Source organism: Chrysochloris asiatica, unplaced genomic scaffold (genome assembly GCF_000296735.1).
Source record: "Chrysochloris asiatica unplaced genomic scaffold, ChrAsi1.0 scaffold00005, whole genome shotgun sequence".
NCBI lineage: Eukaryota > Metazoa > Chordata > Mammalia > Afrosoricida > Chrysochloridae > Chrysochloris > Chrysochloris asiatica.
Genome location: NW_006408523.1, coordinates 8,440,090 through 8,458,337, shown reverse-complemented (window position 1 = coordinate 8,458,337; position 18,248 = coordinate 8,440,090).

Sequence of the window (18,248 nt, the reverse complement as noted above, 5' to 3'; positions counted from 1 at the left end):
TCCTGTCTCTCAGAGTATTTTGGATGAAGTCTATTTTCAAACCAAATGTGTTTCAAAAGTTCTCTGCCATCTCAAGTGTCCCAGCAGCAATCTTAGGATTTTTATCCTTCCTTGACTTTTTTTTTAAATTGAGATTGAGTCATTTTTGGCTCTGATTTTATGTCCCTTCTCTGGTAGCATAGTGGTTATGAATTGGGCTGCTAATCTCACGGTCAGCAGTTCAAAACTACCAGCTGTTCCACCGGAGAAGGATAAGGCTTTCTGCTCCCGTAAAGATTTAGAGCCTCGGAAACCATGTGCAGGGTCACTATAAGTCAGAACCGACTCCACGGTACACAAAAACAACAACAACAATGGTGGGTTACACATGGGCTGCTAATTTCAAGGTTAGCAGTTCGAATCCACGAGCTACACCCCAGGAGAAAAACAGGCCAACTGCTCTTAATGAAAACTTACAGCTCTGGAAGCTTCCAGAATCGACTCCACAGCACAGCAGTAGCACCAGTCGCTTCCTGGCAGTTAAAATGCACACCACTCTTCCCTCTGTGTTTACTCTTCACTTCCTTGTGAACATTCCCGAGTTTTTTAACCGAATCCTGGAGCCTCCACAGAACGCTACTCTTTGGCATGGGACTCAGACTTAAGGAGAGTTTTCTTTCTTTGCCCTTGGCCTTTGAAAGCAGTGTCCGCTCCCGTGTGTGTAGATTCCTTCTGAGGATTACTGCTCTCCAACTGCTACTGATCATCATTTTAACATTCATAAAAATCTCGGACAGTCAAGCTAGCAATATTCTTGTGTGAGATCAGTATCCAAATAAAGAAATGAATACCTTGAGTTGATGTTGTATGAATGTGCTAAAGATGAGGAGAAAAGTTACATTTGTCAATACTGTGAACTTTAAAAGAGTGGCCATAGGGGCTAGGCCCAGCCTGTCAGTCTGCGCTACGCACACTCTATTGAAGGCTGATGGCCAATGATCTTCAGCCAGACTTGGACTGGGGAGAACCACAAATGCCTGAACTGCTCCAGGAGTCTGATTTTAGTCAACATAGAATGCATGCTAAGCCTCCACAGATCCACAAAAACCTATCCAACTTGGCAATTCATCTTACATCTTCCTGCCCAGGATCACCCTTTTGCTCTCTGGAGTGGTCGATGAGACCCAGAGGTGAGGAATGCAACCAGCTGATCCTGATCTATAGTAGATTTCATGTACACTCTGTATTGCTGCTTGTCTTCATAACACCAGACAGTTGCCTTGACTGCATCCTTTGATTGCACTGACAGCTTTGGGTTTGCACGAATTAATTTGAAAATTTCTGTTTACTTACCTCGTTTATGCATTGGCTCAGACAATTCGTGCAGACTGATAGATTTTACATGTGGAATTTTCTCTGTATTTCCCCACCTAATGAGTCTTTTAAGAAATGAGTCATCTCTTAGAGAAAACAAGAGACATGTAGGTAATCATCCTAGAGAGAACTGTTGGCAGTCTCTTAAGGTCATGAGTCGACCTAAGAGATGGCCTCTGAGCTCAGCAAAAGTTGGGATCGTCAAGGGTACCTCTAGGTTAGAAGAAGTTAGTTGCTTTCCTTTGCCAGTGTTAATGCTGATTTTTCACTTACTATATTTTTCTCAATTCCATAAAACAAATTCCTTTGTACTGCAATGAAGTTTTCTTATCTTATTAATTGAGAATGTAATGTAACTATCGGAGAAAATTTCCAACTGTGTACCCATTCATCTTCTTTTCTCCAAATCAACATTTCTATTATTTCTCAAACACAATAGGAATCCAGACAGCAACAAATAAAATTTGTCTTTTTCTCTTAAATCCTATGATTTTTTTTTATAAGTCACCTCCACCAAAGGTTTGTTTCTATTTTTGTTTTTGTTTTTTTTAATGTTTTATTGTATATTATGTGATAGTTTACATGGGAGAACATTAGCTTTACACACATCCTATCATGTATCATTTCATTGCTGTGATTACAATCCCCTCCATACATCATCAAACAACCAAAGGGTATACCCTGCAAGCCTGCCCTCCCCAACCCCAGGTCATCAGCACACAGCCCCCCTCCCTCTCTGGGTCTAAAGTCCCCAGCCACTCCATCTCTCCACATCGTCCTCTCTGCCTGCATCACTGCCTCTCTGGGTAGGGTCCCACACTCCGCTCTTCTCCCTTGATGGTCCCAGGGACCTCTGCTTCTGGACTGCAAAGTCAATCACTCCCCTCCTTTTGCTACAAAATGTCTACCTTTACATTTGCAACCCTCACAATCAGTCCTGTTAACAATTTATTCACTATTGTATCACATCTCCATCTCCTTTCGCCAGCCCCGCCCAGACAGATTGGATACTACTCAGTGGAGATTCTACCTTCCTCTGCACCCTCTGGATCTAGGCTCCCTCTTGAAAGCTTGTAAGCCAGTCAATTTTTGCCTTTGTAGTCCCCCCATTTTGGGTAGCCAATGTCCAAGTTGTCCATCCCTGTCTACCCTGTGTATGGAGGGGGGTGGGAATGATCTTCACTGTAAAGATTTGTTCCCTCTTTTGAGCTACGGCATCCATAGATGTAGGTCAAGTTCATCAAACTGTATCAGATTATTCTTTTTTTCCTCTTCTTTCTCCTTCTAATTGAGCTCTGATCATCCAGTCATTGAAGCCAGGTCAAGTGGGTATTATCTGCAAGTGTGGGTGTTCTTGTGCATAACCCTCTCTTCTTATCAGCTGGATGCTTCACTCTCTGCTCTAGTCCTCTGTGGCTATGTCACTGATTCTGGGCGCAGGATTAAATCCTATGATATTTTAATATTTCATTTCTTCTCTAAATTGTTGTTGTTGTTAAGTGTCATAGAGTCAGTTCTGACTCAGGATGACCCTGTATAGAGTATCGAGGAGCAGCTGGTAGGTTTGAACAACTGACCTTGTGGTTCACAGTCCAGCGCTTATCCAACATCATCACAGCAGCTTAAAAATGGGGTGCAGGACCTGTGGGTGATGTCATCATGTTGTCAGGTAAAGTTTCCCCTCAACCTGAAATTCTTGGCCATCAAGGTGGCTATTAAGAAAACCCTGATGTGGGAAAATGAAATAATGTATCTAAACTCTCAGTTAGAATGTCAAAGCATGAAGCCAAAGCAGTTTAGTTTTGAATAAAAACAATTGTGATTCTACGGATCAAGAAGGAAAACTTAGCCTGTCATACTGGTGGGTTCTATTGGAGGCTAAGAATTTATGGAGTGATGGCTGTGAGTTCATTGTCAGAAAGCTTTGACATGTCATTTGTCCAAGAGATACTGAATTCAGGGGGAGAGACAGGGAAAGTAGGGACGTAGCTGAGAGAGGGTCTGACATGCCTTCCCAAGAGTGGCCCAGAGTTCTGATGTGTGGTTTTCTTTTTACTTAAGAGAAACCACGGATACAGGTTTTATCTGATATGTCCTCATTTTCATATTTGTAATGCAAATCCATTTTTGAAATTCAGTGAAAGGCATATCTGTCCCTTGGGCCACACTTCCCAATCTTGGGTCCAGAGTCACAGACAATGATGTTTTTAATTTCTGCTTGCTTTGTTTCTTCATTTTCAAATTTCTCATTTGTAACTTGATGCTTCTCTTCTAGGTTTTCTTCTCTATTGAAACTATGGAAAACACAGGTTCAGAAAATGAAAGAAAAACCATATCACTTGGAAAGGTGTGCTACTGTGGGTTAATGCATCAGACTGCAAAGCCATTTGAACTGCAAGGTTGGCGGTTCAATCTCACCAGCTGTTCCTTGGAAACCCTTACAGGGTTGCTATGGGTCGGAATCAACTTGACTTCACTTTACAACAACAACAAGTTGGCCAAATTATGTCTCTCATACTTTGAACATATTGTCAGGAGGGACCAGTAGCTGATATCATGTTTGGTAAGGTGGAGGTTCAGAGAAAAAGAGGAAGACGCCCAGTGAGATGGATTGGCAGAGTGGAAGCATCAATGGACTCAAGCGTGGTAATAATTGTGAGGTTGGCCCAGGACTGGGCAGTGTTTCAGTGTTTCGTTCTGCTGTGCATAGGGTCACTATGAGCTGGTGCCAACTCAATGGCACCTAACAACAACAACAACAAAGTCATGACTCTCTTGCTTCTTATTTCACACTGGGCTCCGGTCTCCTTTTCTTCCGCTCAAGTCGAAAATTACATTAGGTAGCAAGGTGTCAGAAACCCTGTTGGTTGAATCCCTGAATCCCTGATGAAGCCTCAGAAGGAGATATTATGCTTATTTAAGAGTCATTTAGAGGAGTCCTGATGGCATAGTGGGTTAAGTGTTGGGCTGCTAACCACCAGGGCAGTAGTTCAAACCCATCAGCTGCTCTGTGGGGGAAAAATTAAGCTGTCTGCTCCTATACAGATTTACAATTTTAGAAATCCTAAGCAGCAGTCTGACCCTGTCTTATAAGATTGCTATGAGTTTTAGAATTGACACAAAGGCAGTGGGGTACTGGGTAAGAGTCCTTTACACAACTTTCTTCCCACAACTCATCTTGCAACTCAAGGCCCTTGCCACCAGAATGGCCTCGATAGTTTCCTCTTTGGACTTTGTTGTTATTAAACTGCCCTGTAGTCAGCTATGACTCACAGTGACATTCTGCACAACTGAATGAACGCCACCCAGTCTTGTACCAGAGATCTCCCCAGGGTTGGTAGAGGATCGGATCTCTGTAATTGACCAGGTTTCACTGGCTGGGTTTCAGAAGTAGCTCACCAGACTTTCTTCTTAGTCTCGCCTGGCCTGGAGCCTCAGCTGAATTCTGGTGGGCATTTGAGCAGCATACAAGCATGCACTGACAGGTAGGTGGGGGCTGCATTTAGGTGCCCTGGCTGGGGAGCATACCAGGTCTCTTGTATGGAAGATAAGAATTCTACCACTAAACCACAGCTACATTCAAAATGGAGTGGAAACCAGTGCATCGCCGGTCCTCTGGCATTCTAAATGATGTCCCTAAGTAATCTGGAGCTCTTGAATGTAGATGCTCTACCTAGAAGGAGGAATAAAAGAATCTTGTTTAAATAACCTCTATCTCCAGATGATTTGAAATACTTTGACAGATCTATATTTTTATTTGAAAAATGAATCAGACATAATTAAATCAGAAAAGCGACATCTGTTACTAATCAATAGCCTTACAACAGAATTAAAATGGTCTTTTTCTCTCCCCTGAAATCCACTGATAATTTTTTTTTAAATCTTTTGCCACTCATTGAGTTCAGATGCATTCAGTACTCCATGTCAGATCTGAGAGTTACATTAATAATAAAGTCCCCAGCCTGATGGTATGGGAACAGTGGAATGTATAACAATATAATCAGGAGAAAGATCTATATTTAATGCAAAGCATTCTAACACTGTAAAGCAAGATGAATTTAAGTCCCTTTGTTCTCTGAGACCAGGTTGTACCATAGCTAACATTTTTCTCTTGTATTAGATCCTGTGCCATTTATCTGAGATAATGTCTTGGTTTCTTACTTTCTGACTTTGAAAATTATTGTAACAAGACACATGAAACAGACAACCGAGCTAGGACAATGGCTAAAGTAGCATTCACTACCCAAAGTAAGTGTAAATGGAGCCAATACATTTTTAGCGTGACAGTCTCTTAATCTTGTCTAGTGAGCTCAGTGATGCTTTTTCTTGTTTCTAAACCTGTCACAGTACCCCTCTGTGACCATGTTTTCTGGGATTAGTTGAGGTTTATCAATTCTAAAACTCTAGTTCAGCCCAACAAAAGTCAGCTCTTATTCCCAAATGCCAAACCATGCAAGGAGTGCAGTCTAGACCTTTGTAGTTATTGACACATTTTATAACAGCACTAGTGTCCATGGACTGAACTAAGCCTGCAAAAAGTCAAAACACAGGAGGTCTCTGATTAGGAGCTATGACTTTTGTTCTCTCTGAAACCTTTAGCTCTATTACACCCCAGACCAAAATATCAAAATAGAAAGCATTGGATGCGGATAGTGATTCACATGTAAAGCCAGACCACTGGCACAAGCCCTTGGATTGTCTGGATATGGAAATGTTTATGCTGGAACCATGCTATCAAAACCCAGGTCCAGGGTTGACACCTAATTTGCATATTTATCAGGAAATGTTATCAGATGTGTCACTCTGTTGCTAGAGCTGCATTTACAGATGTCTCCTGGAGTATTATGGAAATCACGTGGTAGCGACTCAGAGAATATTACCAAGTACTTTTGATATTTGTGTTTGGACCGTGTTGAGAAGTGATGGGATTTGGTCTGCTCCACCCAGGAGACTACTCCACCTGGAAATATAAAAGATGACCAAGGACAAAGGAAGCATATCAACCTCTGTGCTGTCCTCTTATGCAGGAGATAAAAGGAACTGGGGATATGATACTATGTGGTGAATCTAGAATGTTCTATGAAAATACCTGGAAATTACTATCTCCCGAAAGAACAGGGTATTTTTGTAAATGCTTCTGGAAGTTTTAGGGGACCTCAGAAACCCAAGCTTGCCAGTGAGAGGTCCATTTGGAAGAGGCCTATAGAAGCCAGACATCCAGATACAATCAATCTGGGGCATCCGGTCCACGTGGGTTGGTATATCAGACACCATGACAACCAAGATGGCAGTCCTGCACCTGACTACTGGGCAGTTCAATAGTTTCTCCAACAAGTCCTGGCTTCTTCTGAAAGTCATGCTTCTCCACTACAGCTAATGAGTCTTCTGTTGAGTCTTTAAAGCAAATGTATATCCTTGCCTTAGTCCTCATGAGTGTGTCTCAGTGTGATTGTTGTTGTTGTCAAGCACTGTTGAGTCGATTCCAACCCATAGCGACCCTGTATAGGGTTTCCAAGGAGCAGCTGGTGAGCTTGAACTGCCGACCTTGCAGTTCAAACAGCTTTGCAGTGGCGCATTAACCCACAGTACCATACCAGGACTCCTCAGTGTGATTAGGATATATTTATGAGGTTTCAGCAATGATTCTGATGCAAACCAGGGTAGATAACTACTACTCTAAGGCTTAAAGTGGAAGGAAGAAGTCCATCTGAAGTTATTAGCAAAAATCAAGCTTACTGGAATTGATGGACTACAAATCAAAATCTTTCAACAATCTGATACAGTACTGGAGGTACTCATTCATTTATGCCAAGAAACTTGGAAGAGAGTTATCTGGTCAACTGATTGGAAGAGATCCTGAGAGAGATTCATGTTTGCACCCAAAGCAGTGACTCAATGGAACGAGGAAATGATCAGACAATTTTATTAATATCTCATGCAAGTAAGACTTTGCTGGCGATAATTCAAAAATGGATGTGAAAGTACATTGACAACAAACTGCCAAATACTCAAACTACCTTCATTGTTGACATCAGATGGATATTGACTGAAAGTAGAGAATATCAGAAAGATGTTTACCTGTGCTCTACTGACTATGCAAAGGCTTTCAACTGTGTGGTTCATGACAAGCTATAGGACAACATTGTGAAGTATGAGTATTCTGAAACACTTAATTGTGCTCATGAGGAACCTATACATACATAGACCAAGAGGCTATTCAAACAGACAAGAGGATACTGAATGGTTTAAAATCAGGAAAGGTACATATCAGGGTTGTATTCTTTCATCATACTTATTCAACCTGTATTCTGAGCAACTAATCAGAGACTAGATTATATGAAGAAGAATGTGGCATCAAGATTAGAGGAAGAATCATTAACAACCTGAGTCCTGGTGTGGCGCTGTGGACCAATGTGTCAGACTACAAAGTCATTTGAACTACAAGGTCGGTGGCTCAAGCTCACCAGCTGCTCCTACAAAACCCTATACAGTGTCGCTATGGGTTAGAACTGACTCAATGACACTTAACAATAACAACAACTCTCTCTCTCTCTCTCTATATTTATATATATATATATATATATATATATATATATGGGGGCGCGCGAGATATCCTGAAGCACTATACCCAGATTCATTAGAGAGATAGAGAGATAGATAGATAGATGTAGATAGATAGATAGATAGATAGATAGATAGATAGATAGAAATAAATGCAAGGGTTATTGCTGTGGTTGAGTTGGTTCTGACTTACAGTGACCCTGTATAGGGATTCCAAGGAGCAGCTGGTGATTTTTAATCACCAACCTTGCAGTTCAAATTGATCTTTTGGTTCAGGGCATTATCTTACAGTGCCGCAGGACTCCAAGGTAGGCAGTTCAAACCCACCAGTCCCTCTTTGGAAACCCTATACAGGGTCATTATGAGTTGGAACTGACTCTGTGACACTTCACAACAACATGTAACAGGGTAAGTCAAAAAGTATTGCTATAAGGATCATTCCATCCTTTCTGTACACAGGGTTGATAGGGATGGGGAATTTAGACATTGGCTACCTAAAAGGAGGGTGGGGTGGGGACTATAAAGGCATGAAGTGACTGGCTTACAAGTTTTCAAGAGGGTGTTTAGTTTCAGAGGGTGCAGGGGAAAGTGGAATCTCCACTGAATGGTTTTCTACCTGTCTAGACGGGGCTGGTGAAAAGAGATGGGGATAAGACTTGTGGCTCAGTAGTGAATAATTGTTATCATGACTGATTGTGATTGTTGCAACTGTAAATGTAGACTTTTGTAGCAAATAGACATGAGTGGTTGATCTTGCAGTCCAGGAGTGGAGGACCCTTGGACCATCAAGGAAGAAGAGTGGGAATGGAGTGTGGGACCCTATTCAGAGAAGAAGCAACTCCAGAGATGGAGGCAGAGATGATGACATGGAGACAGAGCAGCTGGGGACTCTAGACTCATGGAGGGAGAGGCGCTGTGTGCTGGCAGCTGGGGAGCAGGCTTGCAGAATGTGTCCTTTGGTTGTTTGGATGATTATATATATTCTTGAGTCTTTTGGTGTACATCTTAAAAACAAACAAAAAAAACGGAATAGAAGCAAAGACTGTTGAATGGTGATGCATGCAGGGGATTATAATCATTGCAATGAAATGAAATACAATAGGATGAGTGTAAAGCAGATGTTCGCCCATGTAAAGTATCACTCAATTCACAACTAAAACTTAAAAAAAAAAAAAAAATGACAAAGGTAAAATACCAACAAAAGTATTGCTATAAAATCATAGAAAATATTTATTTAAAAAAAATCTTTAAACACAAAGCTCTTGTTTCTCAACTTTCCCTTCATCTAGGTCTGTACATTTCTGAAAGTGTGCCCCCATCTCTTTAGTACTGCTCTGAAGAATTCTGTACTCTTCAGTTTACACCACGTCAAAACGATGGTTCTTCCCTCCTTGAGGCACTCAAATTTTGTTTTTGTTTTAAATGTTCATTAAGTCTGGAGAATAGAAAGATGTCAAATAGGAAAGATCATGGCTATGACAAGGCAGGGTAAGGGTTTCCACTGAAATTCATTGAGGACAGCCCTTGCAACCATCCAAGAAAAGTGTCGTGATGGAAAAAGTTTCCTCTGTGCAACTTTCCTGGTCCTTTTCTTACCCAATCAGTTTTCAATGATCTTAAAATGTCTTCATCATAGTCACAGCCTTTTGTGTCATCCTCTGAGATAATCTATTAAAATTACTCCTTTGATGGAAAAAGAAAAGACTGTGTGCTGGCGGCCAGGAGGCAGATTTACAGAATGTGCCCTCGGGTGGTTTAAATTATTATATATTCATGAGTGTTTTTGTGTACAACCTCCCTACCCCCCCCCCAAAAAAAAAAAAAAAAAAAAAACAACCAAGAGGGAATAGAAGCAAATACTGTTGAATGATGATGCACGGAGGAGATTGTAATCATTGCAATGAACCAATAGTGTAAAACTGATGTTCTCCCATGTAAATGACCACTCAATTCATAATAAATACTTAAAAAAAAAGTTACTCCTTTGGAAATTCTGTCCCCTTCCCCCCCTCAAAAAAAAAATAACATCAACAACAAAAAGTTGCCAAAGCCTGCTGAACTGATCTTTCTGCTTTGAAGCCTTGCACTTTACTGGCCCAGCACATATCCTCAGAAGACACTTTTTGGACAAGAATTGTTTTGTTTGAAGACACCCTAAAGAGACTAAGACAAGAGTATTACTGATAGAACTTATCTGTAGTTGTCCACTGACCCCAGAGACATGTTTAAACACATTTTGACATAGAACTCTAATAGTAATACTTTTTGACTTATCTCATATAGAAAACACACGTCTCATGGACTCTAAAATCTCACAGATTTTAGAATCTAGTGAGGAGACGTGAAACATGTCAAAGAACTGAATGATTTACCATCATCAGCATGGTGGTGGTGGTGTCCTGCAGAGTTGGTTCTGACTCATAGTGACCCAGCAGAGGGTTTCCAAGGCTGTGAATCTTTGGTGTTGGTGGTTACATGCTGTGGAATCGGTTCCGGCCCATAGCGACCCTGCAAAGGGTTTCCGAGGCTGTATATCTTTACAGGAGCAAAAAACCTCATCTTTCTCCTACGGAACAGCTGGTAGTTTCGAACTGCTGACCTTGAGGTTAACAGCCTGACTCATAACCACTAAGCTATCAGAGTGGTAGACTCTTATTTCCTTGAGTAAAAACAGGAGGTCTATGTATAGGAGTTAAAAAATATTTTAAAAAAAACAAACAAAGGAGAAGGTCTGTGTGTGTTGTTGTTAAGTGCTATTGAGTCAGTTCTGACTCATAGCAAACCTGTCTGAGGAACAACTAGTGGGTTTGAACCACCAACCTTGCAGTTAGCAGTCCAGTGCTTATTCTACAGTGCCATATCAGGACTCCAAGTTCAGTGTATAGGAGCAAATAATAGCTTGTTGTGGGATCTTTGAGTTGAGCAAAAGAGGAGGGAAGCTTTGGAAACTAGTCAGAAAATGTCAGATTGAAATGAAAAAAAAAAAAAAAATAATATATATATATATAGTTTGTATTCTGCTTTTTTTAATTTTAGTATTGTTTATATACCATTTTTAAAGCAAAACAGATTACTACCAGGTATTTGCTCATTTTTGTTGTTGTTGCTGTATGTTTAGTCTTGGTTTTTTAATCTTTCCTTTGAAAATAGTTGGATTTTATTTGGTTTTGTTCTAATGACTCCAGATCGTCTACAAAAGTGATGCCAGTTGGATAAGAAGTGAGTACAGCCATACTGTGTGCAATTTGGGGGACCTTCTAATATTAGAAACATATCCACTTATAATAAAGCAAGATTTAATGGAAAAAACAAAAATTAAGTTTCTTCTGAATCCTTTGCCTGAAAGACAGCACTCTGGTATTGCTTACTTGGCTGGCCTCACGTTTGTTTTTGTGCAAAACTTCGTCTTGCAAAGAAGAGATGTGAAGGACAAACCTACTCCCTTCTCCTGTCTGATCTTGAGAGAACAATAAGGGACGAACAATGGCTGGTACACAAAGTTAAGCACCACTGAACCCCAGGCTACAAAGGGGACGGGTAGAAGCATATCTAGGCATTTCCAATTTGTAAACCAGACTTTGAATCTATGACACTTGGAATTTAAGGTAAGAAAAGGAATGTGACACTTTTTTCTCGAAAAGATTATTCATTTTTTTGAGTGTTAAATCTCCCACCAAGGAGGTCCTATACAATCAGGGTGGGAAGGAAAGGGCATCTGTTCTAGCTCATCAGCCAGACCACCTACGACTCATATGTTAAACCCCCCCAATTATCTGACATGCCCAACTTTCTGGGTCTCAAAGGAAACATTGCTAGTTTCTGCCGCCATGGATGGAGCTCTGATTATTGTGATGTGCAGGCTGCCGGTGTGCCTGAAGGGCCATCCATCAATGGTGCTTAGTCCTGGATGGCCTGAAACTGGTGAGGAAGGCAGGTGGAGAAGACCTTTGAGACGTGTCCATGTCTGCTCTTACAGCTAAAGTACATGGAATGGAGGGATTAGTGAGCTCTTCATATGATCTGCAGCCTCTGGAAAAACAAGAGATGCACCTAGAATGCCCCGTCGGGCAGACAGAGACACAAAACTAAAAAGTGATCTCCTGGGAAAAACACTGCTGCTCAGAGCAAGGTCTTCAGAGACCACCAGCATCAACATCACCTGGTGCTAGCTAGAAATGCCAAGTGCTAGGCCCCACCCAATTCTATCTCTTGTGCATTTGCCCCTGGACAGCATCTCCTACTGATTTGTTATTGTTAAAAGCCATCAAGTCGGTTCCGAGCCATAGCGACCCTGTGAGCAACTGGTGAGCTTGAACCGCCAACCTTGCATTGTAGGCTCTTTAACTCTGAGATGCAGTGCCTGAAGGGCATGACATGGTAAACATGCTGATGGGTACGTAAGAGACACATCCGAGCTTCTCAGCCTCACATATCACATTCCTTGAACGTTTATATTTTAAAACAGAATAATTAACTTTTTCTATTTTGCAAATTTGATATTTTGTTCAGATCAGTCAAGGCATATGAAGTGAGAAAGAAATGGGGAAGATAGCCTCACGCTTATATCCTTCTGAACGCCCACATTCCTCTAAGGGGAACGCCCACATTCCTCTAAGGGGATCGCCCACATTCCTTTAAGTGGAATCTGGAATTCTGAAAGATAGTTATCCACTCCTAAGAAACCCTGAGTGCACAAGGTCTAGTACTTGACTGCTAATTAAAAGGTCAGTGGTTCAAACCCAACCAACAGCTCCATTAGAGAAAGAGGTACCAATCTGCTTCATGGCAACCTTCTTCTAAAGGATCCAGTCTCGGTCACCCTTTGGGGCACGTTTACTCTGTTACATGGGGTGACCCTGAGTTGGAATCAACTCAGTGGCATTCAACAACATGGAAAAGATGCTTAGGGCCCACTTTCTGATCCACTACCTCATAATACATTTTTCTAACATTTTTATTATTTTAGATATCCCTAGAGGGCTTAATTAGTTCAGCTATTAAATGAAAAGGCAGTGATTCAACCCGTTCAGAAGTTCCTTGGGTGAAATTCTGGCAAAGTGCTTATGAAAACTCATCCATTGAGAACCCTGTGGGGCACAGTTCTACTCTGACACACACGGGGCACCATGAGTGGGATCTACTTATGAAAAATCATCCACTGAGAACCTGTAGGCACAGTTCTACTCTGACACACATGGGGGCACCATGAGTGGAATCTACTTATGAAACATCATCCTCTGAGAACCCTGTGGGGCACAGTTCTACTCTGACACACACGGGGCACCATGAGTGGAATCTACTTATGAAAACTCATCCACTAAAAACGCTGGGGAGTACAGTTCTCCTCTGACACACAGGCCACTATGAGTCATAGCCAACTGACTACAATTGGGTTGGTTTGGATTTTCTTATTTTAACCTAACTTAGTTGTTGTGTTTACTTGATTGTTATGGTGGTGGTTGTGCGCCATCAAATCTATTCCTATCATAGCAACCTTGTATAGAGTTTCCAAGGAAGGGGTTTATTATTATAACCTACATTTGAATTTTTAGTAAACTCTGTGGCAGCATTTGAACATTTTAGGAAGCAAAGGACAGCCTTATTTCTTAATATTTCTTAATAGAAGCAGTACAACCACACAGACCACATTCAGAGAAAACATATTCATTGTTTAGGGTTTAATGTTTTGATCCAAAACCAAAATAGCAAACTCACTGCCATCAAGTTGCGTCTGACTCATATGGACTGGATATAAGTTTTCCAAGGCTGTAAAACTATGGGAATACAGAGTCTCGTCTTTTTTCCAAGGAGCAGTGGGTGGGTTTGAACCCCTGTCTTCCAGGTTAGCAGGCCAATGCCTAGCCCACAGTGCCACCAGGGATCCATTACAGTTTTTTTTTTAATGTTTTATTGTGAATTATGTGACAGTTTACATGGGAGAACAGTAGCTTACATTCATCCAATCATAGATCATTTCATTGCCATCCATTACATTTTGATGAGTGCCCAATATTTCTAATGATTTTAACCCTAAAAAAGTGATACCACAGCAATGTAACTTCGGTTCTTCTAGTCAAGCTAACCTCTGGGAAGGGTAAGCAGTCCTTCAGGACATCCCGCAAGACCCGCTTCAGCCCTCCTATGCTACTGAAATAGGACTCATAATCTACTCACAGGGATGTACGTTCAATGCCTACACCGCCAGCGTGTGTCCTCAGTGAGGCGCTTAGAATGGTATATCTCAGCAGATGTGCCCTTTAAAAATACACACAGGAAAACCACAGGAGCCTTTGTTCCGGTTTAGCTTTTATTGGAAAGTAGTATTTCCAAAAGGAGCTCTGGTAGCGTAGTTGTTACGAATCGGGCTGCGAACCGCAAAGTCAGCAGTTCGAAACTACCAGCTGCTCCGTGGGAGAAAGATGAGGCTTTCTACTCTCGTAAAGATTTACACCCTCGGAAACCCCGTACAGGGTCGTTATGGGTCGGAACCTACTTGACGGCACTTAACAACAACAACAACAATCTTACAGCCCTGGTATCGTAGTGGTTACGAATAGGGCTGTGAACGTCAAGGTCAGCAGTTCGAAACTACCAGCAGTTCCTCAGGAGAAAGATGATGCTTTCTGCTCCCCTAAAGATTTACAGCCTCAGAAACCCTGTACAGGATCACTATGAGTCGGAACCGACTCCACGGCACACAGCCACCACCACCATCTTATAGCCCATTCTGGTACAGGGTCGCTACGAGTCGGAACCGACTCCACAGCACTAACCACCACCACCATCTTATAGCCCATTCTGCTCTCCCGATTTAGAACAGAAAATACACTACCACTGAGTGGATTCCAATGCAGAGTGACCTTGTGTGTGGTCTTCAAGGCTGGGAGTATTCCTGAAAGCAGAAAAACTCAGATTTCTCCCGCAAAGCGACTTGTGGGTTTGAACTGCTGACCCTGCAGTCAGTGTCCAGTGCTTATCATACAGTACTACCAGAACTCCTCCCTATAGGGTATAAGTGATTATTATCTCACAGCTTGTTGTTGTTGTTGTTAATTGCCGTAAAGTTGGTTCTGACTCATGATGACCCTGGATAGTGTTTCCAAGGAGAGTCTGGTGGGTTTGAACCACCAACCCTGCATTTAGCAGTCCAGTATTTATCCTATAATACCACAACAAGATTCCTGTTTTGTTGTTCGTGTAAGTGCCATCGAGTCGGTTCGACTCATAACAACCCTGTATAGGGTTTGTGAGGAGCTGCTGGTGAGCTTGAACCATCAACCGACCTTGCAGTCCAGCGAATTAACCCACAGCTCCACACTAGGGCTCTCCAACACACTGCCATTGGGTCAATTCTGACTCATAGTGACCCCTTTATAGGGTTTCTGAGGTTGTAAATCTTTATGGGAGTAAAAAGCCTCATGTTTCTCCTGACGAGAGACTGGTGGGTTTGAACTGCCAACCCTGCAGTTAGCATTCCAGTGCTTCTCCCACAGAGCCACCAGAGCTCCTCTCTATCAGACCAACCGTGATTATTCCTTTATTGCTTGTTGTTATCATGAGGTGCCTTGGAGTCAGTTTGACTCATAGTGATCCTGTATAGGACTTGGAGGAGTAGCTGGTAGGTTTGAACCTCCTACCTTTAGGCTAGCAGTTCAGTGCTTATTCTACCGCGTCACACCAGAGCCAAAAGTGACTATTGCCTCATTGTTTAGAGGAGAGCTTTATTCAACTTTCATCCTCAGTTGCCTCTGGGTTCTGCTAAGAAAGCTGACCATTCCTTCAAGGATTTCTCACCACTGAGATATTTCCTGTTTATAGGAGTCAGGAGGGTCTTTCAGCTTCTGAATTCTTAGGGGAAATGCAACTCAAGGACCCCAATTCTTTGTATGTAAATGTTTCCATTTGTATTCATTCCAGAAGAAATGAATAGGTGCTGTTTTTCTGGTGGTAGGATAAAAAACAAAGGGCTGCCTTCCAGTCAGCTTCAACTTTCGTGAAGCCTGTGTCAGCTTGGAAATGTGTTCCATAAAGTTCCAGTGAGAGTTTTTAGATGAAGATCTCCATGCCTTTATTCTGAGGCATATCTGGAAAGATTCAAACCTCCCAACTTTCTGTTAGCAGCTGAATGCATTAACTATTTGCACCACCCAAGAATTCCATTTAGGCATCAAATGCTTGAAAAGGTCTTCTAGTTTCAGTAGTCTCCGGTCTCAACCAGAGTCTACACAAGAAACCATCGACGGAGGGCGCAAGTCCTATCAGAGATGAATCTCAGAGCCTTATTATTTGGAAGACATTGTGATAGCGTAAACATCATTGATAGAAATGTTCACTAGCTGTTCATTTCAAACAATTTAATCTGTGAAAACATGACAAAATGTGAAAATGAGAGGGAACTATAATATTAAATAACATGAGTTTTTCCCTTGCCATAACTTTTGAAACTATTTTTGCAGATAAATTTTTTTAAAGTATAAGAAATTTTGAATGACCCATAATCCCACATGCAACAGCTTAAACACCATTGATACTCAGGTGTTGTTCTTACCAGTCTTAAAAATATCTGTATATTTTTACACATTTTCTTATTAAATGAAATGTGCTTTCTAAAAAGCGATCTTTGTGATAAATTCTTATCAGAATAATAGTCAACCAATGGGTTTTAAAGGAGTCCTGTTATGGTGCTAGGGGTTAATACACTGGACCGCAAGGTTGATTTGTACCGCAAGGTCAGCGGCTCAAACTTATCAGCCGCTCCTTGGAAACCCTATACAGGGTTGCTATGAGTTGGAACCAACTCGATGGCACTTAACAGCAACAATGAATTTTTTAAAAGTCCAACAAATTTATCTGAAATCCCAAGAAATGTTATCTGTATTTCCTTTCTGCCTTCTCTAGTGGGTGGTCACCGAGTTCAAACTTGGAGTGAAGAAATTCATATTCTTTGGATACAAATGCATAATTTCTAGTTAGTGTGCACAGAAGAAGTGTATGTTATTTGCTTCAGATTGTTAGCGCCAACCCCAGTGCATTTTCAAAGATGTCCAAGTTGAAGTGATAAATTATTGTGGGTCACTTTACACAAAAGACAGCCTGCTTTTAGCACTTCCAAGTGCTTTGTCTGGAAATTAACTGTTCACCTGGGTATTGAATCTGCATTCCCAGGGAGCGATTTTTTTGCTCTCCTAAATAAGCTTTTGTTGGTGGTCTCTTGGCCAGCTTGTCACCAATAACTGCCTCTCCCTAGAGCAAAAGAACCATTTAGTCAATTTTTCTAATTAGACACAGGGGATGGGGAAAAGGGGGTGGGGGCACTCACCCTTCTTCTATTCTCAAGTGCTTTTGAAGAAGTGCAGGGAGGAGAAATAATACGAACGTATATACACTGAGAAATGGGTGTAAGCAGCTGCTTGCACTATGGAAATGGTTTAGCAATGCTGTTGAGTGCATTCAGTCCGTCACCTCATCTTTTACCTAGGTCTCCACTTCACATTTTTCATGGATCCACCCAAAGGTGATGAACCAGAAAATCCTGGGGTTAGTATGATTTAGTTATGAATTGTGTCCCTTGGAGTTTGAAGCTCAGGTTTAAAAAAAAAAAAAAAAGTTGTTCTGACTTGAAATGACTTGAAAATTGAATCAGGAGCTTCAAATTAGGAGGCAGATATTTTCTCAGAAGTTGTCTGCTTAATAGCTAGGATAAGATGACAGCAGACATGCCCCTCTTTTGAACTTTACAGAAAGGAAATTGTTGAGGAAGACGCGCTAACTCAGCTTCCTCATCTTCACCGTCGATTTCTCTTTAAGGCAAGGTTGGGTGATTCTTCAACTTCCTTCACATGTTTATTTTTACAATTACCTTCCAATCTTCCTGTCCCATGTCTGTCTCCCTCTCTAGCAGGAAAGATCTATAAAGAGACTGTCACTGGTCATGTCAACATCTGGAAGAGTGGTTCTGTCAACATCTGGAAGACTGTTCGCATCAGCTAGAGCTGAAACTCCTTAGTGAACTGCTCCTCAGACTTAGTCTTCAAACTTGACCAGTTTCTGTCCATTTTCTCTCCATTTCCCTGTTTCTTTTGCATCACAGGTGCACAGTATTGAGTTACCACCGTCAGCAGGTACTGTAGGATCAGCACTGGACTGCAAACTACAAGGTTGGCAGTTCAAACCCACCAGCTGCTCATTGGAAACCCTATATAGGGTTGTTATGAGTCGGAACCAACTAGACAGCACTTAACAACATCATCTTGCCAGTGTTGCTTGATTCATCCACCCCTTTCTTGTTTGGTTATGCACATTTGTCCCTTCACTGTTAACTTAATAAAATATTA